This window comes from Balaenoptera ricei, chromosome 9 (assembly GCF_028023285.1).
Source record: "Balaenoptera ricei isolate mBalRic1 chromosome 9, mBalRic1.hap2, whole genome shotgun sequence".
Classification (NCBI taxonomy): Eukaryota; Metazoa; Chordata; class Mammalia; order Artiodactyla; family Balaenopteridae; genus Balaenoptera; species Balaenoptera ricei.
Window position 1 is genome coordinate 30,224,134 of NC_082647.1, and position 14,667 is coordinate 30,238,800.

Sequence of the window (14,667 nt, forward strand, 5' to 3'; positions counted from 1 at the left end):
CAGCCCTGCCCTGAGTTTTGCTGACATTTTCTTTGTTAACCATTTGAGCAATTTATGAACCCTAGTGTCTAGTCATTAATAGTTTATTAGAACTTTGCATAATTTCTCCTGCTTTCCTTCAAGGTAATTTTGCCTGGACAGAGCTGAATAAATCAAATGCTGAGACTGCTCTTAAGCTTGGTCAGTTAGGACCTTGCAATGATTCAGTGACAAGCTAGGCAATCAGATGTAGCATCTCTTCCATTCCTCAGGGATTTCATTCTGCTCCAGCCCAGACCATCTCTATGGTGCTCTCAGAATATATTCTTTTTCTTACTCTTAAAAGAAGGTTTAACAAAAATAGGCCTATAAATAAAGATCTTTGATTGATCTAGTAAAGAGAGACAGAAAGCATCTGTTACTTACTGAGGAAGGAGAAAGTTCCCCGTTTTAGAATTCATTGTTTAAATGCTTGTCAAAGGTCAGGGTCCTGTAGCTTGAACAGTTAAAGGGGAAAAAAATAGATGGATTTTCCAGAATTAAAAATTAAGCCTTAGGCTATTACCTTTTATATATTATGGACTAAGTGTGTGAGAATTTAACTGCCCTTGTGTTGTTAAGTTCTCCACACATGCATAGCTTAGAAATCTATTTCCCTCTGGAAAGCTGTGCTCTGGCAAAATTGAAGAAAATTGCTGTGATGAAGGTATAATGTGCTATTATTCCGCTTGAGGTTCAGTATGAATCAATCTGACAATCAGATGTCTAATGATGGTTCCTAATTTCCTTCTATTCTCTCCTTGTTTTCTTTGGAATTCATCTTCTCATTTTTCTCTTGCCAAGTTTGAGACCAATTCAATTCAATTTAGTAAGATCCATTGAACATCTGTTATGTAGAATAAGTTGCGCTGGACACTGTGAAGATCAGAAAAACAAAATAAGTTATAATCCCTGCCTCAAGGAACTCACAGTTTAAGTGAGAGATAGGCAAATGGACATGGAATAGTTAACCAGTGCCTGGAACAGTTCCTGGCAGCTGAAGGTACTCATTAATGTGTGAACTGAATTAAAACCCCTGAAAAATAGTGTAAGGCTAAATGCAAAGTGTGTGGTACAGATACAGGATTTCAGAAATAGCAAGACATCAAAGTAGGCTGAAGTTTTGGCGCATCATGGAAAAATTGTACTTGTGGTGAGGCAAATTTTAATGAGAAAAAAATGAGAAGGATATTTCAGGTTAGGGTCATTATAAGGAAATCAAAGAGATGGGTGTTAGCATCGTGTGTGTCCACAGCAGAGAGAAGCCTTTTATGACTGGAGAAGATAAAAACACAGAAGTAGGTTGGGGTCAGATAATGGAGGGCCTTGTACAAATTTTGGACTGTACTCTGAAGATTCTGAGGACATGGAGAACCCCACATGTGTTTTTATCAGCAGAGCCTTATTTTTGAAATCTGCATTTATATAGCATGGAGGCTAGATGGAAAGAAAAGTACTCTGAAGGGTGGGAGAACTGAATGTAGAAATACAGAAACTGGGTAATGACATCTTGCAGTATTATGTGTCCAGCGTGGTTGAGAACAAAGAAACCGGTCATGGAAAGTAGGAAACAATGAAACTCACAAATTGTGAAGAAGAAATAAAATTTGACTTCCTGACGTGCAAGTCAAAAATTCAGGAGAATACAGTCCCAGAGACAGAAGAGAAAACTCGAAGGTGGAACTGATGTAAAAAAGATTTTGTTTTGGATTCAAGTTTGAGATTGTCATGGCAAAGTCAGGATGATACAGGTTCTTAAAGGAGAAGCTCCGATTAGAGATAGATGTTTAATAGTGATGAGCTTAGAGCCTTGGAAACAATTGGATTATCTTCTGTCAACTCAGCAGCGTCTCTGTTTCCTCATTCTCCTATGTTTCATAGGAAAGAAGTCTGGAGCTCATTCCTCAAAATTTCCTTCTTATATGGCTTCTGGGTAGATTATTCCAATGAGAGCTATTTTTATGATGTTCAGAAGCCTCAGTCTTCACTTATTCCTGTGGCAGCTGTAGTCTGACTTCTCATTGGTGGCCTCATTGCTGTGAGTAATCACTTCTAGACTTCTGGCCACCTTCTGGCCTTACTTCTGCTTCCTCTGGCCCTCAAGTTGGGTATGCTTCTAATTCCCTGTCTTAAATCCTTTTCTACTCAAAATTTCTGGACTGGAGTCCTCTTTCCTCATAAATTCTGACACAAAAGCACATTCCACATGAGGAGATTATGAGCAATGACAGAGACCGAGCAGTGTTTGTGTGTGTGTTGGAGAAGTACAACCAGTGAAAGACACAGAGAAGCAATGGTCAGGAAATTAGGGAAAAAATGAGCACATCTTGTAAGAGAGGCTACTTAAGGGAAAATTGTGAGGAGAGACGTGATTTTTTTTTTTTTTTTTAATCAGGTAAAGGGAAAAAGTAAAGAAAAGGGATTGCACGCTGAGAAAATGGTGTCATATTTGTCAAGGTGAAGGACAACTTGCAGGAATTCAGTTTCCCTATATTAGTATTCCCACACATTTAATTACAGGGTTAATGAGAATGATATTACCAAAATAGCAGGCCAGCATAATGTGTGGTGGGACAAACAGATGATCAAGATCCCTGCAACTTGATTACCACAAGAAGCCAGAGTCTTCAAAGCCCTGAATTAATAAGTGGAATCTATAGTACTACCCTGCCATATAAAAGCAAATTGCTTCTTTGGTCTTTACTAATTGGTCTAGAGAAAAAGCATTTAGCAGATTTAATATCAACATGCTATTAATCTCATTTTGACCAACAGTGCAAGAGGCAACACTACTTGATTATAAAAGTCCATGTAAGTCTACAAGATCCATGTGTCTTTGGCATAGACCACGTAGGTGAATTAAATGGAGAGGACACTCAAATTTGATAGTGGCACTCATCTCTGACATATTATTGGTGATTTTTGAAGGGTGGGGGCTATTCCAACCACTGTCATTTGATCCTTCCTGCTTTACAGTCCTTACTCCTTGGATCAAAGAGCTACAGTGGATATACTTTCTGTTGTTGAAGCATGATTTACATTCAGAAGCTGCATAGGTAAGCACAGGTGAGTTCACACACCCACTTGGTCCACTGTGAGATAGACTCTGACTTTTGCATTCCTTTCTCTGTATTATAACCCATTTACTGTAGGTCACTGACTTCCATAAGTCCCTCCTCCGAGTACCGGGCCGCACTGATGCATAGGATCTCCCCAGATTAGTGTTAGCTCAGAGCCAGTTCAATAATCTCTGAAGAGTCTGGTATTCCTCTTTCCCCAGTGCACAGCCACGCTAGTAAATGACTGCACGTAACTTTGGGAAACTCAAGGAAGAAGATTTACACAACTTTCTTGTGGTAGTGTGGCAAGGGGGATCCTTAAGGAAATCTGGTTCTCCTTTCATTATGGGGCCACGTTTACAAACTGGCTCAAATCTGCGAACTGAGGGACAGATTGTGATTCTCCATGGTGTCAGTTAAAGTCAAGACTCTGCTCACAAGAACTAAAGATTAAAAATGTTTTTCTTATATTATACAGTGTCCAAATGTATTTGTTCTAGGAACACCAAAGATCTCTGTGGGTTAAGCAGAGATCAATTAGCCACTACCAAAGATCTCTATGGGTTAAACTATTTTGATTACTGCTCTCTAATCCTGCTGCCCATGTGGATCGTCACCTCCAGCTGTCCCTTAAGACTGTGAATCAGGGAGCCCGTTTCAAAGGGAGCATCTCTCAACATCATCGCTGGCTTAAAGCGCCCTGAGCTTTTTAGGATGTTGGTCCTTTCCTTACCAGTATATTTCTCCATGCATTGGTAAGTGTAGTATTCTCTGAACACTCCCTTGGACTAGACTTATCGGGTTGGTGAAAGGGACACACGTGATAAATTCACTCCAAATTCCTGCCTCCCTAAGCATTTGAATGTGTCCATCTACAATATACCAAAGACATTCTGGCATCTCAACTTCATTTAATTTGTGTGTGTGTGTGTGTGTGTGTATATATATGTATATATATATATATATATATATATATATATGTAGAAAAACTATTGGTATGTAAAGGGACAGTGTAACTTACAAATCTCAGGTAAGGTTTGTGCCTGAAAAGGGAAGGAGGAAATTGGAATCTGAAATGCTTCACCTGTCATTTTAATGCTTCATTTCTTAAAAATAATAAAAATATCTGAACCAAACAAGGCAAAACATTAACATTTGTTGGGTTTTAGTGGTGAGAACACAAGTGTTTGTTTATTCTTCCTATTTTTCAGTGTTTTCAAAATATTTCATATTAAAAATATTCTAAAAATCTCAAACAATCAAGATGAAGCCAACGGTTGCAAGTAAACATGCTTGTAGCACAGATCACATCACAGGGGTTTTGGAAAAGTGATTCTTAAAATAAAGGCCCTTAAAAAGAATTGATTACAAAAAAATTAACTTCTAAGAAGACAAAGGCAAAAATAGATGAAATTTATGTTCTACTTTAAAATTTTTTATGAAGAGATGCTAATTCTCCATGTTTCTTTGGTTAGTTAGATGGATCAATCTTGCCATTATGATGGTTTTATTCATTCATTCTTGGAGATCAGCAGCTTCCTCTAGGAATGCCCTTTTCCTTTATATTAAAGGTTAGGAAAGGAAGAAGCTAAGAAAAAAAGAAAAATTTAAGTCCAACGCCACAGTTATCTCAATAACCAAGCATGAGCACATATATTTTGCTTATACACATTTCATCTCAAAGTGTGGGTTTTATGTGTAAGTGGCCTTTAATACAATCATCTGCTTACCACTGACTGCTATGATTACTATGATTCTTTTTGATGATTTTAACAGAGAGAAATGGGAGTAGAAACTGATGCTGAAAACTCTAGTTAACCCGACTCGGAACCGACAGTCCTTCCCTGAGATTTTCTGTGTCTTTAATTCGATAAAAATAGTTCAGACCAAGAACTATCAAAGAGGAGAAAGAACAAAGCTTCTAATAATCATTTATAAAAGAAAAATAGAAGAATAGCTGAATCAGGTGCATGAAGCTACATGGAGACACTTCAGTAGAAATGTGTGCTTTGGAGTAAAACGTGCTGAGCTCATACAATATATGAACAATTTGAAAGAGGAACATTCAGGGTCACCTGAATAAATGTATTCTCTCCTCAAACAAACCGCTGACCTCTAATCAGCTATTTCTATCAACACACCACTAACAGAGGGAGTAGACAGGATCGTCCTAAAACCTTGTCATTTGAAAGGGCTTTGCACATATTTTATTTTATTTAACCCTCTCATCTCTCTGCGGGGTGGACTGAAGTTCATTTCAGAGATGTACACATTGAGGAGCAAAGGTTGGATACATTTCCCAGGTCTCACAGCCGGGTAGTGGTACAGCCTGGGCTTCGGGGTTTTTCCTTTCCATCTCCCCGACTCTTCATTCTCCTTACTCTTTCTGTGTTTTCTTGGTCTTGACCTTCCAATTTTAGGGAGATTGGGAAATGTTTACAGCAATTCCTTTTGGGAATCCTTTATGAAACACAGTGTATTGACCCTATGGGGTTGTGTTTCATCACCGGAAATACTGATTCAGGTAGGTAGTACTTTGACCAAAAATAGCTGAAGGTGGAAGATGTTGCCCACACATAGATCCATGCCACAAGGGTTCATTTCTGTGTGGATAAAAGATGCTATCAATTCTGGTCTCTCCAAATACACTTAGCAGATACGATTTTTTTTTTTCTCTTCAGAGTAAAGCAGTAAGAACAGTAGAGGGGAAGCTTATTACACACAGTTACACAGCATTTTCTGTCTTCTGTGCTGAGGAATTAGTTAACTATTGTTTCTTAACATACTAAGCACAAAACTCAGTGGCTTAGTTACCAAAGGGGAAAGTGGGGGAGGGATAAATTAGGGGTTTGGGATTAACATATACACACCACTATATATAAAATAGATAACCAGCAAGGACCTACTATATAGCACAGGGAACTCTACTCAATACTTTGTAATAACCTATAAGGGGAAAGAATCTGAAAAAGAATATATATAAAACTGAATCACTTTGCAGAAACTAAAACAAGATTGTAAATCAACTATACCTCAATTTAAAAAAAAAACGTAGTGGCTTAAAACAACAAATATTTATTATCTCATAATTTCTGAGAGCTGCTCAACTGGGTGGTTCCAGCTCAGGGTCTCTCATGAAGACATTGGATGAGAAAGCAGTTATTTGGAGGTTCGACTGGGAACAAAGTGTCCAGTTCCAAGTAGGTTTACTTAAATGACTGGCAAGTTGAGAGCAGCTGTCCACTGTCCTCTCTACGTCGGTCACCTCACAGCACAGCAGCCAGCTTGCTTCAGGGCAAGTGATCTGAGAGAGAGTGAGAATGAGCAAGAAAACTCACCCAAGATGAAACTCTCATCCTTCACTGAGAGTTTCTCCTACTTTCTTTGCTGCCCCTCCTTCTCTGTTTGCCTTCAAATGTTGGACGGTCCCCAGCTACTCCGAGCTCTTCTTTACGTGCACGCTCACTTTCCCAGCATCCTCTAGTACCATGCTCCAAACCCCATCCCTATTCTCAAAATTCTTATGTTTCTGTCTTCAGCCCTGACCTCTCCTGGTAGTTCCCGTTTCATATATCCAGCTGCTCCTTCACATTTCCACAATGATCACAAGAGTTTAAAATGTACCATGGCTAACAGAACTCTTGCTTTCAGAGTTCTCTCCCAGCCTCCCCGTTTTCAGTAAATCCACCCAGTTGTTTAAGCTTTTCCCCGTCTCATGTCTAATCCCTCAGCAAGTCCTGTCAGCACTTTCTTCAGGGTCTTTCCTGCATCTACCACTTTCTCCATCTCCACTGTTCCCACTCTAGTCTGAGATAGCTCTCTTCTCATCTGGACCACTGCAACTGCCTCCTAAGAGGTTTCCCTGCTTCTTCTCTGATCCTTGTAAGTATTCTCCAGAGTCCAGCCGTGGTGGTATTTTGAAAATAGAATCAGTTCTTGTCACGCCTGCATTTAAAACTCTTATAATGGCTTTCTGTTCCACTTAGAATGATAAACCCAAACTGTTTGCTCTGACTTAGAATTTTCTACACTTTCTTGTCTCTGCCTGCTAGCCAGCCACAAGGGTCTTCACCATACGCAGTACTTAGGTGTGTCAGCATACACTGTGGGCATCTGTATCTGTGTTTGTGTGTATATGTGTGTTTGTGTGCATGCTCTGTGGGTGCGTATAATGTATGTGTATCTCGATATGTTAGTGCGTGTCTGGGAATGTGTCTTAGTGTGTGTCTGAGTATATGTACATGTCTGTGTGTGTGTGTGTGTGTGTGTGCCTTCATGTGTGTATGTGGTGTGTCTGGTGTATACAGGGCCATCTTGATTGATAGGCAGATTAGGCAGAATAGACGGCTCCCTTGAGAAAACTCAGGGATCACAGATATCTTCTCTCTCAATATTAATATTTCTCTAGAGATACATTAAGTTTAAGTGGTCTCTTTTCAATTGCAAATATCCTGGGAGTTGCATCCATCATCTGTATCTTCTTGTGAGTTATGATTAATTAGACTGTGTTCCACCCAGCACTTGCTGACAACAGCCAGAGGTAAGACTGAGTGCAGGGGTCTCAGAAAAGGAGACCCAGGGACCCTTGGGTGGTGGGTGGGTGGTTTGCTGACTCAGGTGACATCTCCTGAATTATCTCCCTGGATCACAGGGACTCCTTCTCACTTGTAGAATTGGGCAACTCTGGGGAATGAAAGAGAACACAGAGAAGGAATATAGAAAAAAAAACAATGAAAAAGTCAGTTGTTCCCAAATTTTGCTGAGTGCTATTCGTGCCTGGCATGGTTTTGTGCTTCAGAGATTTCTGGGTGCTCTTTAGAAAGTCATTCCTCCTTTTATTCAGAACAATGGAAGGGCAAGCTTGTTCCCACGAGACACAGCAATTCCTTGGGGTCCACAAGAAGAGGACAGCAAGGGAGCATTTTCCGTCACTCTTCCATGTCTGTCACACATGGGCAACCAGGGAACCTTTCAGAGAGGTGCCCGTTGGTGCCCCAGAGGAAGCCGTCCTGCTCCCACCCAGGGCCTTGTCCTTCTCCTGCATTCTGACTCCACACTTCCCTTTCTTCACTCTTTACATTTCTCCTCTCTTTCCTGCAACTTCAACCTTTATTTTTCTATCTACTAGATATTTCTTACCAAGACTGGAACATGTATTATATCCCGTTAAGCTGAGAAAATTTTTAAAAACACCTCCTTTTACCCCATATTCGTCTTAGAAATCTCTTCATCTCTGAGCTGCGCTTTGGAGCCAAGGAGTTCCAGAATGTTTTCTCCAGTTCCAGTCTCTAATGCAGTCTACGTTTTGCTCTCACCACGTCACATCACGTACTTTTTGTTCAGTTCAGTGATGCCCACTGTGGTGCCAGATCGCCCAAACTCTTTCTCCTCTTACCTTCCTAGACATTCCAGCAGCATTCAGTGAGTTGAGCCTTCTTTTCCTCTCGAAATCCCTCTACACTCAGCCGGCTTCCTCCTGTCTCTCAGGCTGCTCTTTCTCAGACTACTTTGTAGCTCCTCCTGGATCATTCCAAGGATCCCTCTCTTATTCTACACTTTGTTCCATCCCCTTGAATTTAAATACCTCCTCTGTGAGGCTGATTCCCCAGTAAATAACTCCGCAGTGAATCCTCTTTTGTGCTGTGTACTCCGATATCTGACTGCTTACTTAAAGACCAAAGAGAGAGATCCCTGGAGCTGTTCAGGCTTCAGAGTCAGAGTCAGAAAGCTGGGGTTCAATCCCCATCTCGCAACTTATTTGCTGTGTTACTCTGCGTAAGTTTGCGACAATTCTGTGCCTCCATTTTTTTGTCTATATATAGTTTATAGGGCTTTTCTGATGATAAATAAATAAATACATTTAAAGCACTTAAAAACTGCGCCTGCCATATAGTAAACGTTTAATAAATATTTACCAATTCTCCTTCTGACTGCTATTATTTCTCCTACTCCTGACATGATTCATAACATGTTCAAAGCAAAACTCCTGATTGTCTCAGCAAATGACACTTTCTTCCCCTCAGCTACTTAAATCAGAAATTGACAGCTTTCTTAGAATTTTCTCATGCTGACACCAGTTATTTCCAAGTCTCCTTGACTTTTTTTTTTTTAGATTTTTTTTTTTTTTGATGTGGACCATTGTTTTAAAGTCTTTATTGAATTTGTTACAATATTGCTTCTGTTTTATGTCTTGGTTTTTTGGCCGCGAGGCATATGGGATCTTAGCTCCTCGACCAGGGATCGAACCCTCACCCCCTGCACTAGAAGGCGAATTCTTAACCCCTGGACGACCAAGGAAGTCCCAGGTCTCTTTGACATTAACTCCAAAATGTTCCTTAAGTCGTCCAGTTCTCTCAGACACCACTCTAAATCAGCCACACCTCATCTCTCACTTGAGTTACTGAAATGGGTTCCTAATTGGTCTTCCTGCTTCTTTCCTGCCTTCTTCTCCAAATGATTCTTCAGCACACAGCAACTAGAGTGATCTTTAAAAAGCACAAATTGGATCCTGTCACTCCTCTGCTCAGAATTCTTCATGATTTCCCATTGGATGGAGGACAAAATCCAAAATCCTTAAGTGGAAGGGCCTATAAATTCAGACATGTCTTTTGCCATGTCCACTTCCCAGCCTGTGTTCACTCCCCCTGTCACTCGCTGTGGCTCGTCCACACAGCCCTTCTAACAGGTTTTCAAATGTTTCAAGAGCTTTACTCTCTTGTGCATTTCAAGTTTGCTTCTAGGGATGGCCTGGTAATGCTTTTCTCCCCTTTTTTGGATAATTCCCACTTGTCTCTTTTGAGCCCCAGTAAATATGTCCTCAAAGAGAACTTTTCTGGACCTTGAATCTTAACAATTTGCAATTATATATTATCTGTGTCTTTATTTGCTTAATGATAGTCTCTTCAACTAGATGCAAACACTGTGATGATGGGAATCGTATTTGTCTTGTCCGTTGTTTTATTTCAAGTGTCTAGCAGAGCAGTGCTTAATCAGTATCTGTTGAATTAATGAAGTGAATGAATGAACCGCGGCTGATGCAAGTACTTCATCATTTCAGGGATGAAAACACGATGCAGAGATAAGCAAGTCACAAGCTGTTCCTAGATCTGTCGTCTTTAAGTGATGAAATCCAGAATTGTGTGTTACATGCAGATTTGATACTATTTAATTTTACTGTCAACAAAAGGAGAGACTCTGTTGGAGGGGGGGATGTGCACCGGCTTTGTAGCTCACCTGGGTTTAGTTCCATCTTAATCATTCACTGGTGCTGTGGCCCAGGCCTAGTTAATTTCCTTGCTTGGAAAATGGTTTTCCTAACTCCAACTCCAAAGCTGTTGCAGAGACTTGAAAGGAAGTGAACGGCTTGTGTTGGCTGCTTCATGAATAAATATTAGCTGTCATTTTCACTGAAAGACCTTTATTTTGGCACTTCACTATGAAAGGGAAAGAAATAGGAACCAAGAATGATAAACTGTTGATTTCTTTAAAATACCCAGCAAAATTTCACTCCCGGAGCATATAAAGGCCTGAAATAACAGGTAGTAGAAGGGAAAAATTAAAACCCATGAATTTTACTGAAATCAAATAGATAGGTTCTTTACATTCCCAAGGCAAATGTATGTGTGCTTCCTAGGCCTGGAATGTTCTGTGCGTGTCTGGCTCTTCCTTCTGCAGGTCTCACATGCCTTTTCCTACAGGCCATTTCTTCAACACCATGTTAAGTATCCCCCAACTCCTCCCCACCCCACCATTGCATTGCTGATATGAGCACTTTATACTTTTTCCTGGTATGTCACTAGGAACTTAGGTTGCTTAATTATCTATATATGTCTGCCTATGTTGGGTGCAAGTCAATGAGTAGACTATAAATACTGAAAGGTAGCAGGACATGCCACCCCAAAATATGACTGTAAGAGTTTAGGACTTGCCACTCCAAGATATGCTGCTTTGGTATATTGATTATTTGGCACTGCAGGCACTTGAAATACAGCAAAGGCAGGGAGAGATGTTCTCTGAACTGCCCTTATCTGCATAAAGATAGAGCCTCCAAAAGCAACTCAATTGTCATCATTTCTCCTCCTCGGGCATTTCTTCAACCAGGGGGCACTGACTCTTGTCACAGAAGAGGAGACTAGAAGTCTGCCCCACACCCAGACACACTTTGTCATAAATGATCATCACTTCCATCTATTCTTCTAAGGGCCCATTTATCTTTCCTAAAAATCGTCTACTGTCCCCTAAGAAGCCTACATCCCACTCCCCCCTTTCCCTATTAAGATGGTATTTAATCCTGAATTCTAGGGCACCTAGGGGGTTTACTCATTTTCTCTGAGTATCTCACATATATATATACATGAGGTATACTGTTAAGAAACTTCTTTATTTTTCTTTGCTTGCTTTTCTCTTGTTAGTCTATGTTTTGCTACAAGGGGTCTCAGCCAAGAACTCAGAAGGGTAGAGGGAAATGATTTTTCCTCCCCTACAATACCAACAAGAACAGGATCTTGTCATTGTTTTATCCCAGCATCTAACACGGTGCCTGGGACGTACAATGTGCTCACAAAGAAAATGAATGAATAGAATGGCTACTTCTATGGCCTGAGAGTCATTATGCCCCTTTGCAGAACTGTTTTTGTCATAGCTGAAGTATAATGCAAGAAGCATTCCTTAAAAAACCCACTTCTTTGTTAGAAAATCTCTTGTAATTTATATAATTTGAAGCTATGGGCATTAAACTATGCATTAAGGGGGCTTCACACAACTTTCTTGAGTTGCATCTTCACTGCTTAATATTCAGGATGCATTAACATTCCCTTTGAGTGGGGGGACTTTTCCTCCTTCCTCTGGGTGTGTCCACAGTTCTCCACACAGTGCCATATACGATGACTAAGGTAGACTGGAGAATGTGGGCATGTGTGTACATCTGTGAACCTTATAAATTATAAAGCCCAGAGAAAGTGGCTTAGCCCCTTGAAAAGTAGGAAGGAGCTCATAGATACATTTTGAAAACAAGAATTTGAAGTTCTTAGTGTCCTTTTTAATTTCATGGTAATACAACAGAAGGATAGTTTCCTTTTCACAACCTCAATATCAGACATAATTACCTTAAAGTTTAAAATAAATTTAGTTAAGAAATGAATTAAAAAATTTAAAAAATCTATCTGTTGCTTTACTTTAAAGTAACCTAAAAAGGGACAGATTCTCAATACATTTGCAAGTTAATAAGCAATGTGTTTCTCTTTTTCATGTGTATACTCAAAATCACTGCTATCTTATTTTTTCCCTGTTCTAGATAACCTGCAGTTTCAGGCATTCTATGCATTGAAGCTTTAGAAAAAAGACAATGTTGTTTGGTAATCCTAAGAATGTTTCTTTGATTGTTCTTTTCAGGAAGATTCATTTAAAAAGCCTAGACATTACTACATTATAATTTCTACAATCAACAGAGAAAAAAACACCTGAAGAAATGATTACTGTCAAGAAAAAGTTTCCTTCCACATTTCATTAAAATACATCAGGTAGTAAAATAAATGGAACTCCACGTTCTGCCTGTGTGTGTGCGTGTGTGCTCGCTCTCTTCCTCCCACATTTTCCCTCCTGAGTTTTATCTGAGACATAAAAGATTTCATAAGAAAACCACTACATAAATTGTATAGTAATCTATGATTAAAAATAGAAATGTATATACAAGAAATTTCCTAAGAACCTATATTTTCATAATAATATTTTATATTACTTTACATGTTTCTATTATGAGAAATGTACTGGATGCTTAAGTTAACTTATTTGTTTGACTTTCCCTTATATTGTGAAAAACTGTTTGTTGAGGCTGTGCTCTAAAGTGTATTTTGGTCGTTGAATATATTTTTCTCTGTTATGAGAAGAAATAACATAATTTTTCTCTGTTAGGAGAAGGGAAGTACAGCTAATTAAAAATGAACAATAGTCACTCTAAAGTTCATTTGTATTTAAATTTTGACTATGGTCAGGGATTATTATAGAAACATATTTAATCAGAATCAAAGACACTCAGACACCATAAACTGAAGCATCTATAACCTCACTTTTTGACTTATGGCCTTAACATTATTCTCTTAAATTGAGTTTATTATAATCATTTTAGCATTCATTCTAAATTTCGGTTGAGATACTTATTATAACTTGAGGCTATAGATGATGGGGGAAATGTCTTGAATTAATTTCAAATAATCCTACAAAACTGATAATCTATATCTAATAGTAAATAATTGCAGTGTAATTGAACTTAATCCTCAGAATCTTTGCCAATGACCTAAATTCTAGGTAAGATAGTGAAAGAAACTGACATGACGTTGAATTCTTCTGGTCTTTCAAACTCTATATCTTCCAAACCATATACAGTTTCAGGTTCCATCAGTCACTCATGGCCCCATTTCTTTCTTAGTCTCTCATTAGTGGGCTCGTGCACACTTGGATGAATAAATGCATTTTGTTTTAGATACTAGTGGAGCTGTCTGATACTATATATATGTGTCTCCTTTTCAAAATATAGCTTGATTTTTATAGTAGAGTTTACCTGCTATATATTCCTACTTAGGAAAAAACAGAAATGAGAATTTTTATCCTTCTGTAAGACAATTTGGAGAAATTTTACTATTTCATGGAAGCAAATTTTTATAATTTATCATCATGTTCAGTAGGATTTGAAAATGAGAGGCCATTTGTAATATTAATATTTCTATACTTTTCTTTTTAATAATAATTGCACCTTAATTTTTCATGTAAAGAAAGTTTTGGACACAACATTAATACTCCCAATGAGTAATATATTTACCTTTTGAGAAATAGGAAAGGAAATATTGAAGTGGAAGGTAAAAAGAAATTATTAATAGGCCAGTGTTATTTTGGAACATAAAACATGCAAACGATGAAACCCAAAGAAGTTTTATGACAAACAGTTATATCCCAAGTACCATTTTAAAAGGTACATTAAATTTTCTACAGTTCAATATAAATCAAATATCCATGTTTACACCTTTCCTAAAGCTTTCTATTTTATTAGGAGAAAATAAAAGCTATCAACTACCTACAGAAAAAGTTTGGAATTCTTTGTGAGGATGGAGAAATCCAAAAATAGTTTTAATCGTATCATATTAACTTGGAATACTGATCTATGCCATCACTTTGCCTATTTGAATCTTTCTGTGCCTTATTTTGTATGTGGTATTAAATGCCAATAGGCATTTCATTATTGTCCTCCAGAATTTTTACCTGCAGGAATTTGAGGAAGATACAAAAGATAATGAAGGGTGGGAATTGTGGTTTTGACCTTAATTCTAAAATGTTCTGTTATTATAAGCCTCTAGGATGTGGACTATGGGCCAATCAGATGCTGCACATGTAACTACAGCCCTGATCAACAACCTTGAGAATTTGGCAAGCCTTGTTCAAGAAGGGGAGTGAGCAAGAGATGATGTATGCTCTAACACATAATTCTCTCTGCTCCTGGAAAATTAACTCAATATGTTTGCTATGCTGACATGCAGTTGTTAGAAAATCTTTGTCAACTAGGACAGCACTATATTTCCCAGCTAGGTTCCATTTTTATTTT